This window comes from Mizuhopecten yessoensis, unplaced genomic scaffold (assembly GCF_002113885.1).
Source record: "Mizuhopecten yessoensis strain PY_sf001 unplaced genomic scaffold, ASM211388v2 scaffold6285, whole genome shotgun sequence".
NCBI lineage: Eukaryota > Metazoa > Mollusca > Bivalvia > Pectinida > Pectinidae > Mizuhopecten > Mizuhopecten yessoensis.
The window spans coordinates 77,034-90,763 of record NW_018406473.1 but is presented as its reverse complement, the minus strand read 5'-3'; the positions used below and the strand labels follow the sequence as shown (position 1 = coordinate 90,763).

General features: G+C 34.4%; 1 protein-coding gene across 1 annotated transcript in view; it reads left to right on the top strand.

Moving 5' to 3' along the window:
- The first annotated feature begins 2,927 nt into the window (after positions 1–2,927).
- LOC110451904 (heparan sulfate glucosamine 3-O-sulfotransferase 1-like) overlaps positions 2,928–13,730 on the top strand; it is a 69,628-nt gene continuing 58,825 nt past the window's right edge. The window contains exon 1 of the mRNA XM_021500128.1: positions 2,928–3,701. The gene's annotated coding sequence lies outside the window, so the exon portion shown is untranslated. The remainder of the gene's footprint in view (positions 3,702–13,730) is intronic.

Here is a 13,730-nt window from a genome sequence, read left to right as displayed (position 1 = left end):
AGGTAGGTAGTCAGTTGGTATCGAATGGGAAAGGGATGGTAGTGATAGAGTCAATAAAAGGTAGAAAAAGGAAGAAAGAATTAACAGCAATAGTAGAGAAAGGGCGACAACTGGTAGTAATATAGAACAGAATGGAAAATGAAATGGTAGTAAGAGCAGAGAACAGAGGAGATAGCGTAGCAATAGATTAGAAAAAATTAATAAGGTAAAACAACCGAGTAAAGAAAGGAAGTAACATGTAAGGAATAGAATAAAGGAAGGATGACGACCGATAAATGATATAGAATGGGAAAACAATTGAATTAATGGAGTGGAGAAGGAAAGAAGATAGTAGTTATAAGGAAGAAAAGTAAAAACAGTTGGCAATATAGTAAAGAGAGGGAGTGAATGGTAGCACTAGGACAGAGAAAGTTAGAAAGATGATAGAAATAGCGTAGAGAAAGAACGAGACGTGAAAATAAGAGAGTAGGGGAAAGAATAGTGTGATACAGAATTGTACAACAAATACACCAAAAATAGAGTCTGTAATATTAATTTTCTTTGTTGCGCAAAGGGCACATAAGAACTCCAGAAACCCTGTATGGGACCCCACATCAGCTGCCTCTTAATTAATATAAGATCATGCATAGGGATAAAGTATGCAAATTCTGTTTCAAAGACTACGGATCTCTGTGCTAGATCGCTGGATAGTTAGATATTAGAAATAATAAAAATACTAAAGAGAATGTTGCATTTGACAATTGATTGATAACTGTGGTTTACACATCCCCATATCCTGTATGGTAGGACAGTATTTTCCAATCTACCTATAAGGAGGTATAAGAAGTGAAAAAGGGAAGAATTTATTGCGAAAAACAATATATAAAGATCCAAAGTGATAGTCGTACATGAGGCCTAACAGGGTCTTTCGTTCTGATAAAGTCCGGGTTCTACATCCTGCTGTTGGCTCAGTAATTAGGCAATTATTTCTTAATGTACATCCTGCTGAAGGCACATCTGCAGCGAGATATCAATTGGAAGTTATCTATTTGAGGCAGGGGCGCGATACTAATACGAGAAAAATGTTAGTTCATTTGTTCTAAGATGATCCTTAATAACACATTGTTTTGTGATATAAAACTGACCATTCAAAATATCCCTATTTATAATAATTATTATGAGAATTAATAAATGAGAAGAATATAGTCGCAGAAACAAGGATTCTTTCAACCACGACTGTTAGATTTCGTTATAAGCTATGAATCATTTCTGCCCACATTTTTCAGAAAGATGTCAATCATAAACAGTTCGTTTTTAAAGAAAAATGTATCTCACAAAAGTGTTAATATTATGTTCAGGTGACATGACCTACAGATGTATTCACGGGATATTTAACCTCCATGTTATGTATACAGACTTCCCGACCATGTCTCCACAAACAGACATTCATTATATACACATATCAGTGTAATATATACCATTGCGGAATGTTGACAACTAATACAAAAGTAGGGTTGAAATTTTTACAATTTTACTATCACGTGCAGATTCAATGTGAGTCATATTTTAATGTCGTTTAATATAATTTACAGTGGTATCATGTCTTATTCGAGTCTATATTTTACAGGGTGACGCCATAACTTAAACATTTAGAAATTGTGGAATAATATTGAATTGGCCGTTAAAAGATATACGAATTGGAACCGCATTACTTTATGATAAGATTGGACCAGCAATTATCGGATTGCTGAATTTCTGCGTGACTATCGTTGTATGTCCAGTGACCGTTGCTGAAATGACCTGTTATATCCTGCTTCATGATCGTATAGGCAACATGTCATATTTCACTGCTGCATAATCAGAAGTGGGGTTTTTCTGTGTTATCTATGAAAATAAAGCAAACAGGAAAATAACGTTGACTTGATGTATCATTGCAAATCATTGAAGCTCTAGTAAACATCTCGGATGTACTTCCGCCCGGTCACCTTTCAGAACCACGTGACTAAGAGATGTGCCATATTCGTATTTCCATGACAAGATATCTCAATGTAGTAAGTACGATACAATAGCACGTCCATGACGGCTCATACGTCGCGAATAAAGTTGTTCAGAGTAGTAAACAACGCAGCATAGTGATGCAGCAGCGTGTGGCAATATTTATCACATAACTGACGATTGGTCAAAATTGTAAACGTTATTAAATGAATTTTCTTCTGTAAAATTTAACTTTAATTTAGACCTCGTGTCTTTATATTGTATATTGAAAATTAAGTAACTCGAGTAAGACAAACATGTTAACAAACCATCACTCGTTGAGGGAACCTTTATGTCTCTAATAAGATATTTTAGTGCAGTGGTACTATAACGTGGCACGTTTGTCACAACCTTCGCGAGGAGCATCGTCATCATATAACATAAATTGTAAGATAAAAACCAATTCTAAAATTGATTAGCAAATAAATGTACATTGAAATATTTATATCAACATACTCTTAGATATGTGAAAAATACTCCTCTGTGCTTTTTTTTCTCTGTTATATGAGCCAATCTTTATCTCATGTGTTTTATGATTTGCCTATGTTGTATAAATAAGCATTTAAGCTAACCATACATCGACGACAAGATACAAATATCTGTATCAGTTCCAGAATTAAAATCGTAGAAGCTCAATATAAATGTTCTACACTAGAAGATTAATTGTTCAATATTGACCATGTTGTTTACATGTACAATGGATATGCTAGGAGTATTGAACTCGTCTGAACTGTAAGCCACCGCCCGATATATTGCTGACATACACGAGCACCACTGACCATGCTGAGAAATGCTATCTACAGACTAGATTTGTAGCAGGGAATCAGCATAGACTTTTAGTAGTATTGGACATCAATTTAATAACAAAGAGCATAGTAATAGAGATTGAAACAGAATGACAGTGAAGAGTTGAATGGGTTAACACACTGATCCATCGACCTGGTGAGATGCAGTACAAGGATTGCTGGAACCGTCAACATCTGGTAATCACGCACAAAAAATCTCTTTAGTGAACATTTTGAGATGTGCTGTTTATGGTTTTGAAACAGAAGAAACCCGTTATTTGTAAAAAGGTATTTCGATGATATAACTTCAGGACAAGTTCGGTTCACGGGGTTTAAATGTATCTTACGAAAGGAGATACTCTAAATCGACCACATTATTGATAATGAAATGAGGCGAACAGGCAGGAGATACAAACATACATACACGGCGGCGTTCAGCAGGGGTATTTACAGCACAACACACCCTTACCAGCTATATCAAATACGTCGCAGTAATACTAGTGGAAGCGGTAACAGCGAGTTGATATCCTGATACGTAAGGAACGGGATGAAGCTCTGGTGTTGTTCACACTGCCGTGCACATAGTGGGTGTGTGCTATACGGTAGAGCGTAAACGTATGTTGATTGAGCTACATTGTACGAAACAAGGAGGTGTGCATGATGCTGGTCACAATCGTATGGGGCAGTTACCGGCCCGGATCAATATCTGCCCAACCCGTACACAGAGGGAGGGTATAGTTCTATGACGTCACTGACTGGTTGTGTTGGATGGCGTTGTTCTCTGCTGATCAATGTGAATCGGTGTTTACAACTATTAGCTGTTTACATTCGCGTAGCACAAAGGACGAGCAAACTTCACGCTTCACTCTCAAGGATCCTAAGCCGTAACGTCGATGATGTGAGGTGAGTACGAGTGTGTAGGTGTGTGATGGTGTTACTGTATTTATACCACGTTATCACTGTACTTACCAAGGTGACGTTATGAATGTTATCGTGTTCCAACAGGCTGTAGTATAACAGGCATACCGAAGTCATGTTACGCAGGCTGTATGTCACGTCTACGGTCCTTTCAATTAGTGAAATGGTTAACTCAATATGAGTGATAATAATAAAAAAAAAATCATCTCTGCTTCATTTCGATGTTATGTTTACACATTATCAAGTTTTCTACTTTCACTTTGCTTGTATAAGACATTTAACATGTTTATATAACCTTACAGCCTGATAGTGATGTCCACATCTATTGATCAGTCACATACGGTTTGGTGTCAGAACCTGTCACTTTGGCATACATTGAATTTAGATACACACGGAATTATTTATGTTTAGCTTTGCTTCGGCGTGATTCGGCGTCCATTGTGGTATTCATCTCTGGTTTTTTTCTGCGTGATCTGACGTTCGCTGATTATCTTGTTTTCTGTATGAATCATAGTAACACGTTAAACATATAGGATTGAACCAGTGGCACCACTTTGAACATTTTATACATATATAGCCAGGTTGCTCTTAGTAACAAACCTAGCTCATATAATCGATAGCATTGTATGTGGTAGCATTATAGTCTTTTCTAGCCTCCTACGTATCAGTTAGAACAAGGAATGACAAATAGTTGACCTTGGTACGTTAGATCACACTTTATAATAAGGAGGTGTTTAACAAACATTGAACGGAACATTTATCAAATGGTTACCTTCACCTACTGTAAAGCGCTCAGCATACAATTTTCAAAAGTTTAAACAAATCGAAATTATCTAGTTTGTTCACAAGCATTCTACCTATTCCTGTTTATCATGCTCTCTTTCTGGTACATTTCAAATGTGTGAAAAAAAATCATCACCGCTTCAGCCTTTGATATAATAAGAAATACAGTACGTAAGTTTATTTATTTAACACCACGGCTTGGTTTTATAAAAATAAAGTTACGACATGTATGTCTTATTTAATCAAACGCTGAACAGGAAACACAATATTACAATGTATTTAGGTTTGGCCTTAAGGATGTTGTGCTCATATCATCACACCTTGGAGACAGTGTTGGATCAGTCTAATGAATTATTCAATGTAATGTACGGTATTAGATATGCTCCTTCTATCGTGTAGGCTGGTAGTGAACCTCTTTTTAAGTGAAACAAATGTCACCTTGTTAAGTAGCGGAAACATGAGATACGTAAGTAGTGCTAATTATGCGGAGTGTGAGAGTTATAGGCCTCAAGTGTTGAAGTGAGCCTTTTATCCCTGGTCGACATGAGTCTCATGGTGTTATACAACTCTACTTAATTGATTAATATATGGTGTGTAGTACACAAAAATAGGACAGTAAAATATTTTTTTGATAATGACCTTAAAAATACCGTGTGCATAATATTAAGATGTTTTGTGTGTATTTGTATAGGAAATTAAGATTGCCTTCATATCAATATCATCCAAGCATACTTGAAAATCATTCTTTGAAAAAATGATGTTCAAAATTTCCATCGTGTATGTACACAGATATCATCGACAAGTGTTAAACTGATCTAAATACTTGATCTGAAGGATGGTATAGAACCTAAAGCATGTTGGTAAACAACGCCTTGTCCGTTCTGTCCAACACTTGCGTGAGTTAAACTACTTAGCATTCCTCAAATCCCTCTAATTGATATAACGAAATAGAAATAATTAAATGTCTTGTTGATACTTAATACTTCCCCGTCAGAAAACTCCCCTCGACACGATAAACCAACGTTCGGTACGATACATTCGTGGCTAGACTGGAACATCAGCTTCAGTCACTCTCAGCAAACTAACATGATGTCCCAACATGTTACTTCAGTCTGATTTACCAGTATTATGATACTTTTTATTTATTTGCTGTGGTAGATTGAAGGACGTTTTTTGTCTGTTTGTTGGTCCTCTCATTTCCTATTCTACAGACAATAACCATGTTTCATCGATTCATTATGCAGTATTAGAATTAAACATTGACGTATCGTATCGGTCAGAGGTTTTACCGTGACGATCGATGGGAAAATACAGCGTATATATTAACAGGTTTATCCAACATTTAATCGTTGTTTGTAACACTTATCATTATGAATGCATTATATATCGTAGCGTGTTGATCACATATCAGTTAGTGTGTTTATAATAATCGTATGTGTATATAATTCGGAAATCAAGAAGACAGAGGTATGAACTAAATAAAATTTACGTTTACTTCCGATTCTGACTACGTTTGGGAATTGGCGTTTGACAAGAAACTTAACTCACAAACCATATACTGCGTAAAAGAAATGACAATACTGATAATATCCAATTTAATGACTAAAAGCATCTATCGAAAAAGTACCTGCTTCATGGACAGAAAAATGCCGAGCAAGCTATGTAGAAAAGATTGCATAGACGAAGATTTTTCCTTAGGGCACGTGAAAAAAATGTCTACATTTTCAAAAAAGCAATGCAGGAGTATATCTTCACTTTTTCTATATAAACAACATACTGTTTTATCATTGACTAATAAAACGCAAGTATCCGGAAAACAGATGTATTTTCGTACACCAATAATATTAAGACTACCTCAAGGAAAAGCACATGTCGAAACTAATACCTGTTTATCATCTATTTAGTTTTTCAGCACAGGCGATTTGATTTTGATCCTGTTAATCAGCATATAATGATAGAAAACTAGGTAGACCTCCTGTAATTCTGAGACACGTGCACGGCAGACACATGGTCGTTGTCTTTTTATCTTTGTATAACCTATCTTGAGAACAGAATAACATAAGCACATCGATGCATGTAATTGTGATTTTCTCACATTTATAATGTATTTCCGATATAGAACAGCTCTCTATAGTCCTATCGTGTAGACCTCAATGGGCTGTCAGTAACACAATGACGTCACGCTTCAATGGGCTGTCAGTTACACAATGACGTCGCTGAAGAGTATACAACTTGGAGTTTAATCACATGATGTAATTTTGAAAAATGAAATATTGTCATTGAGATTAATTCCGGTCCTCCTTATCGGCTGACATCGTAGTAACGCCAAAGTATTCTATTCTATCAAGGTTTGCTATGCATTTTATGTATGTAGATCATTCATAAAAATACAATATGTAGTGTTACACTAAAAGAACACAGGCATAATGCGGAACTGCACACGTCAATTATTTGGTACAATTGCTCGACTTCAATTTCTGCACCGGACTTATTCTTCCAAAGACTAGGATTCTCTGTCTATAATCTGGCTTGGTTTGTTTGTGTTTTACGTCCAATTAACAGTTATGGTCATTCAAAGACGTTCCATGTTTTGGCGATGAGGAAGAGCTGGAGTTCCCGGAGAAAAAAACACCGACATACGGCTAGTACCTGGCGACTGTCCAACGTAGGTCCCGAACCCGCGACCCAGTGGTGGATGGCTTGTGGTTGTAGCAGAATGTTAGACGCCTTAACCACCTGGCCGCCGCCGTCCCTTTCTGTCTATAACTTATATACCAATAAGGCCAAACGACCGTAATGTTGTGAAATATTCACAAGTCAAATCTATGAACCGTCGTCCTTGACCACGTAAGTTTTTTTTTTTACATGGCTATCCATTGTTTTCAAAGAAAATATTTTTCAGGATTTATGGGTTTAAATATGTTATTTTCTATATAATGTCATGGGACAAACGCGTATGTATGATCCGATATTGAGATACAATATTGTTTTAAAATGCATCAAACGTACTAAGGAGTATCACCTTTGTTACATTAAGGTCTCGTTCGTTCTCTGTATTTAATTGAGGAAGTGAATTCATTACATATACGCTGTTATTAGTCATCTGCAAACCGGTCCTTGGTACTAATTATATACTAGAGATGAGATCGCGTGATCAGAATACATTCGTCATCTGGTGATTTAATGTCAGGATACCAATTAGAGACACAAAACCGGTTCCGGTCGGCCTTGAATATGAGGTCGTAAGTATAATATTGTGATCTAATTTCGCTCAATCGTAGAAATCGAGTCTCCAGTTTATATACGAATTTACATTTAATATCTGTGATATTCGTTAATGTTATCAAACCTGATATACAAGGAAAGCAATATTTCGTAACTGTAAGTAAGATTTAATTCCTAATAGACTGTTGTTAGTGTTTTCTCTGTCAAATTTAAATATCGCTGCGTTGTGCTTAACTTACCCGCACAGTATTTTATCGAATTGCTGTATTTACAGTTTATTAGACTATTGGAGCTGACATATAACAATAGATGCCGATATATATTTAGTTAGTGTCAAGATACGAAGCAATACAAGTCCCTTATATAGAATAGATATACGGTAAATATTATATTTTGTCATTTAACAGTTACAGCATAAATCGATTTTGTATTTGTGACAAATTGGTATATCGAATAGTGAAACCTCATTTTTTGTGATCAAATTGTTTCTTATATAAAGTATATAAAGTAGATAAAGTATATAAAGGATATAAAGTATATACAGTATATACAATATATAAAGTATATAAAGGATATAAAGTATAAAAAGGATATGGTATATGAAGGATATAAAGGATATAAAGTATATACAGTATATAAAGTATATAAAGGATATAAAGGATATAAAGTATATAAAGGATATAAAGGATATAAAGGATATAAAGTATATAAAGTATATAAAGTATATAAAGGATATAAAGTATATAAAGTACATAAAGTATATAAAGGATATAAAGTACATAAAGTATATAAAGTATATAAAGTATATAAAGGATATAAAGGATATAAAGGATATAAAGTACATAAAGTATATAAAGTATATAAAGGATAAAAAGGATATAAAGTACATAAAGTATATAAAGTATATAAAGGATATAAAGGATATAAAGTATATAAAGGATATAAAGGATATAAAGTATATAAAGGACATAAAGTATATAAAGCATATAAAGTATATAAAGGATATAAAGGATATAAAGTATATAAAGGATATAAAGGACATTGAAAATGAAATCTTACAAGTTGGTTGTTCTGATAGGCAATAAATAACAATGGTATATTATTTTGCATCGCTTTTATTCGACATATATCGTTATATAATCATTTCTCTTCGCTCTTATTGGCCATATATCGTTATATAATCATTTCTCTTCGCTCTGATTGGCCATATATCGTTATATAATCATTTCCCTAAACGTATCGACCGATCGGTAGGTAATGCACAGAAAGTAAATATCATTTCATATCTTTCTAATTGGCCATATATCAATATATAATCATTTCCCTTGCTCGTATTGACCAAGTAAGTGACAGTACTTAAACGTATCGACGGGTCGGAAGGTAATGCACAGAAAGTAAATATCATTTCATATCGCTCTAATTGGCCATATATCGTAATATAATCATAACATTCTAATTGGCCATATATCGCTATATAATCATATCGCTCTAATTGGCCATATATCGTTATATTATCATATCATTCTAATTGGCCATATATCGCTATATAATCATATCGCTCTAATTGGCCATATATCGTTATATAATCATATCGCTCTAATTGGCCATAGTAATCACTCATCCTCCGCGTCGTCTGTTTTTTAAAATGTAGATAGAGTAAATCAAATTACAATTTCATTGTCGTTTCCCTCTTTTCCGTAACCGGCCAATATGATACGCTCGGTGCTAATGTATATAATTCAATATTTAGGTTATATATAATGCATAATCTGTTATTGGATTTAGAACATAAAATAGCACAACAGATCTGTGACGGGATTTGATTGTTATACAATGATTAGAGGGCAGGTAGTTTTTTCATTATTTAATGGATATTGAATACAAATTGAATTCGCTTATTAGACTGAAATAATATTATGAGCAATTTGCAAAAGAGAAAATAATTAAATTTTCAAAATTTAATAGACGTTCATGATTTCATTTCTAGTTATTGGATTTAACTCTGTATTTGTACGCTTAGAATGGTTATTCAGGTACAATAGTTATGCAGTAAACATTACAGTGAGTGAAATGAATATTTCATATCTCGACTTTGTCTGTTCGAGCTTAATAAATGGGTGGCCGTATCTTTCAATTAACCTAAGCATTCGGCTTGAAATAGATGAAGCAAAATGAATTATATTTAAAATTTCTAAAGGGTAGATATCATGTACCTGGAACGTTCACAACACGATCGTCTTCTATGTTATGTAACTTTTGGAAATTGATATCACTTCCTTATATTTTCTTAACTTTGTACTTTTACCCTAGTTTCTATCGTTTTGTAAAGATTTATATTGAATAGATGAAATGAATGCGAAGCATCTAACAAAAAAAGATAACAACCATACCTACATATTCATCAATCGTGATTGATAACAAAAACCGAGTTAATTCTTCAACTTTATACTAAGTATATAGACGATGGGCTCTCTTTAAATAACATGGAAATCATTGACTCTGTCGATCGTTTACCCGTTTTACCTACTTAGCTTGAAATCACGGATTCTACTTAATCCGCTTTTCGCGATCTTTACTTACAGCATGACTTACATGAACAGCTTGCTGCTGAGAGGTACGATTAGCGGAACGATCTCTCGATCTTTAGCTACAACATGACGTACATGCTTGCTACTAAGAGATACGATTAGCGGGACGATTTCTAGTTTCTCATCAAAAAGTTTTCTTTCTTGATAGAAACATCCCTGCTTTCCCAAATGCGGTGTTTACTTGTCGCATTGGATTCAGTATTCCAGCGCTTTCTTTGAATGTCTGGATTTTGGTGATAGATGTCGACTGCCGACGGGCAAACCTTCAATAAAGGGTTTTCAATAATGCCTTTTGATGAAGATCATGGTCAAGTTTATGATCATTATCATCATTATGTCATTGAAAAACAAGTTCTTTTGGCATGATATAATGGTCAATGTTTTTCATAATGTTCATTATGGTGCCTTATTGTTATGACCTGGGCCCAGTTGTTCAAAAGATGATTAGCTTAATCACTGTTTAACGACATTTGTAACCTCTAATAGTTTGGTAAATATACAAAAGTTGTAATGTATGTAATTTTATCCTAATAAATATTTGCAATTTGGAAAGTTTGATCAGTTAATGGTTGTGTTTTAAGGATAAACAAAACTATCATTTACGTTAATCACCTTTTCAACAAATTGGCCCTGATATTTTTGTGACCTAAATTCGCATGGCGGATATCGTCTATAAACCAGAATACGCTTACCCCTCCGGGACACATGGTCGCATTCTTCTTGTATTTGTGTAAAGGTTACTTGTAATTCATTCCTTTGTTTATATTTGGCCTAGTTTTTCAATATGTGTTTGAATTGTGGATTGGTTGACACTTGGTTGTTCCCCTTTTTCATGCATCACCACATCATCAAATAAGGTGAAGGTAGAACATTTGTAAATGTTCAAAGGTTTTTCTTGTAAATCATTCCTTTTGTTAAATTTGGCCTAGTTTTATCAATATGTGTTTGGTTTGTGGAGTGGCTCTCACTTGATTGTTCTCCTTTTTTATACCTCAGCACATCATCACATTAGGTTAGGTAGCATATATTTGGTGTGACATCCTGTTCGAACTGCATGTTATACATTACCTACCTTAGAATCGCAACTTGATGTCTTCTGTGTGAGTATAATTAATGTGATTTGAGGCGGGTACTTTTTCAGGATCTTTAATGAATTTATAAGAGCAGTCGTGTATATATCATTGCATGCCTGTCATTAGTTTGAAGGTCACGTTTCGCGTTGCCTGTCTGAAAACCATTAGTATGGTATAGAGTATGGTATAATTCCTATTATATCTTCAGTGATCGATTGGACAAGATCTTGGAACGTAAATAATCAGTCACTACAAATCATTGTCGGGGACTATATTTCACTTCCGGTGAAAACGCTGAAATGTCACGATGTATTCTCGTTCTTCTTCTATTATGTTTTCTAAATTATCTATCGTATTGATACATTAGTCAGGAAAAGTAATTATCCCCGAAAGAAAAGATTATATGTACAGTACCAAAATTGTTCAGAACTCTCACGACAATTATTTATAGTATGGCCCTGTCGATGAAATGACGACACATTCCCCCGCGTCTATGGCCATCATTAGGCTGTGATTTTAATAGCACATTGTGCATAACTACAAAATACAATTTTATGTATTCTATAAAGTGAAGATACACCTTCCTTTAAAGGAAGATTTGTTGCGTATTTACATATTTGAAGGTTTGTAATGTGTGAATTATATTGGTATTTCTAACTATTTATTATATGCCATTCAAAACTATTACCTAAGAACGTCATCAGTTTTGCAGCAACGAATACAATTTTGATTTGTAGTCCTTTTGTATTGTTGGATTCCTCTATTTCTTACGTTGCTTCCTAATGGCTGTTACCATTGCCTTTTTAATGGAGTTATTATACAAGCTTATCGACACTAATGTGGTCAGGATACAAGTAACACATGGCGACCTATGTTTTAGTAACAGCGTTTACAAAGTTGCCTGAATGTCTGTTAGACATATGTAATTTTTGCTCTATTTAGTGATATCAATGTATATCAAACATAAAATATCTACTTTGATGTGCTTCAATTAGATTTGTATTGCTTTCATCCAAATTTTCAAAAGAGCCCTTACGTGATATAACAAAAAATATTGTTTTTATAACTGTATATTGGTATTGATCTAACCATACTCAATTAATAGCCTCATGTGAAGACACAATTGCATATCGTTTTTATATAATAGCAACGATAACACGGCCTTACATCACTCTACGATCAAAGGGGAATTCAACCGCTAAGAACCGTCAGATAGCAACAATTGGAAATATTGACTTGTATCATGTTCAAACGAGAGATCCCAATTGCTGCTCATAGACACTTTCGTTCAAACACACCAGGCTAAAACAATATCTCAGCAAACAGATAATGAGAATCGGTATCGATGTACACTTGTGTTACCGTTCGTATTTATCTAAGCGTTAATGATATTTTCAGAGAATGTTAGCTCTAATTAAAAAGATAATATGTTAATGAATCTCTATCATGCTAACATGTAGGCTGTGTATTATAATCTGGTCTGGTTGTTTGTTCTGACGTAATCATAGAGTTCAGTTAATACGAAGACATGTAATTGATAATGCTCACGTATTTTATACCAAATATATTTTTATCTTCATGATAAGAAACACAGTGTATAGGGTATGACTGCATTAATATACGGATGATTTCGGTATGACGTAACAGTTGGTTAGACCGTAGTTGCCGTAGTTGATATCCCAAGTTTCACTTACTTATAATACATCAACACAATTACACCAGACAGGACAAAACAAATAGCATTGGTAAACGGTAGATGTTTCAAAGGCGACAGAGAAAATATAGAAAGGGTTTTATGAATATTCCAATATAAGTAACCTCGCCCAACATGTGTTGTAAATAGCATGTGTACTCCACTTAGTACATTTCCATGTATCCCACAGTACCGTGCATAGGGTCGTCAAAACAAAATAAAATGCTTCAGAAAAACGCATTTTCGTCATCCGCTATTTTGAGTGAAGTTTTGCCAATTATTTGTGTTGGCAAAGCGATACAGAGTGATGGTGATGTGTAGTACATTTATCAACTACACAGGCCTGACAATACGGTGGTATTCCTTTGTCGTTAGTGCTAGCGTGTTGTTACGTATCTAGTTTATAAACACTGTTTAGAAACATTTTTTACCAGAAGGGGTAAATGTATGTACTACATGACGTAATTGTACTTTGCTGAATCGATGTAATAATCATATATACATATATATAATATTGCAATATTAAATTTAAAAGTTGACATTTGTTTATACTGTGTCTTGCCCAGCCATGACACTTTCCAATGACTAATTGTAACATATTATCCAAGAGGGACCGCGATCTCCACTGCAGATCCGTCTTCCTTTTTTTTTT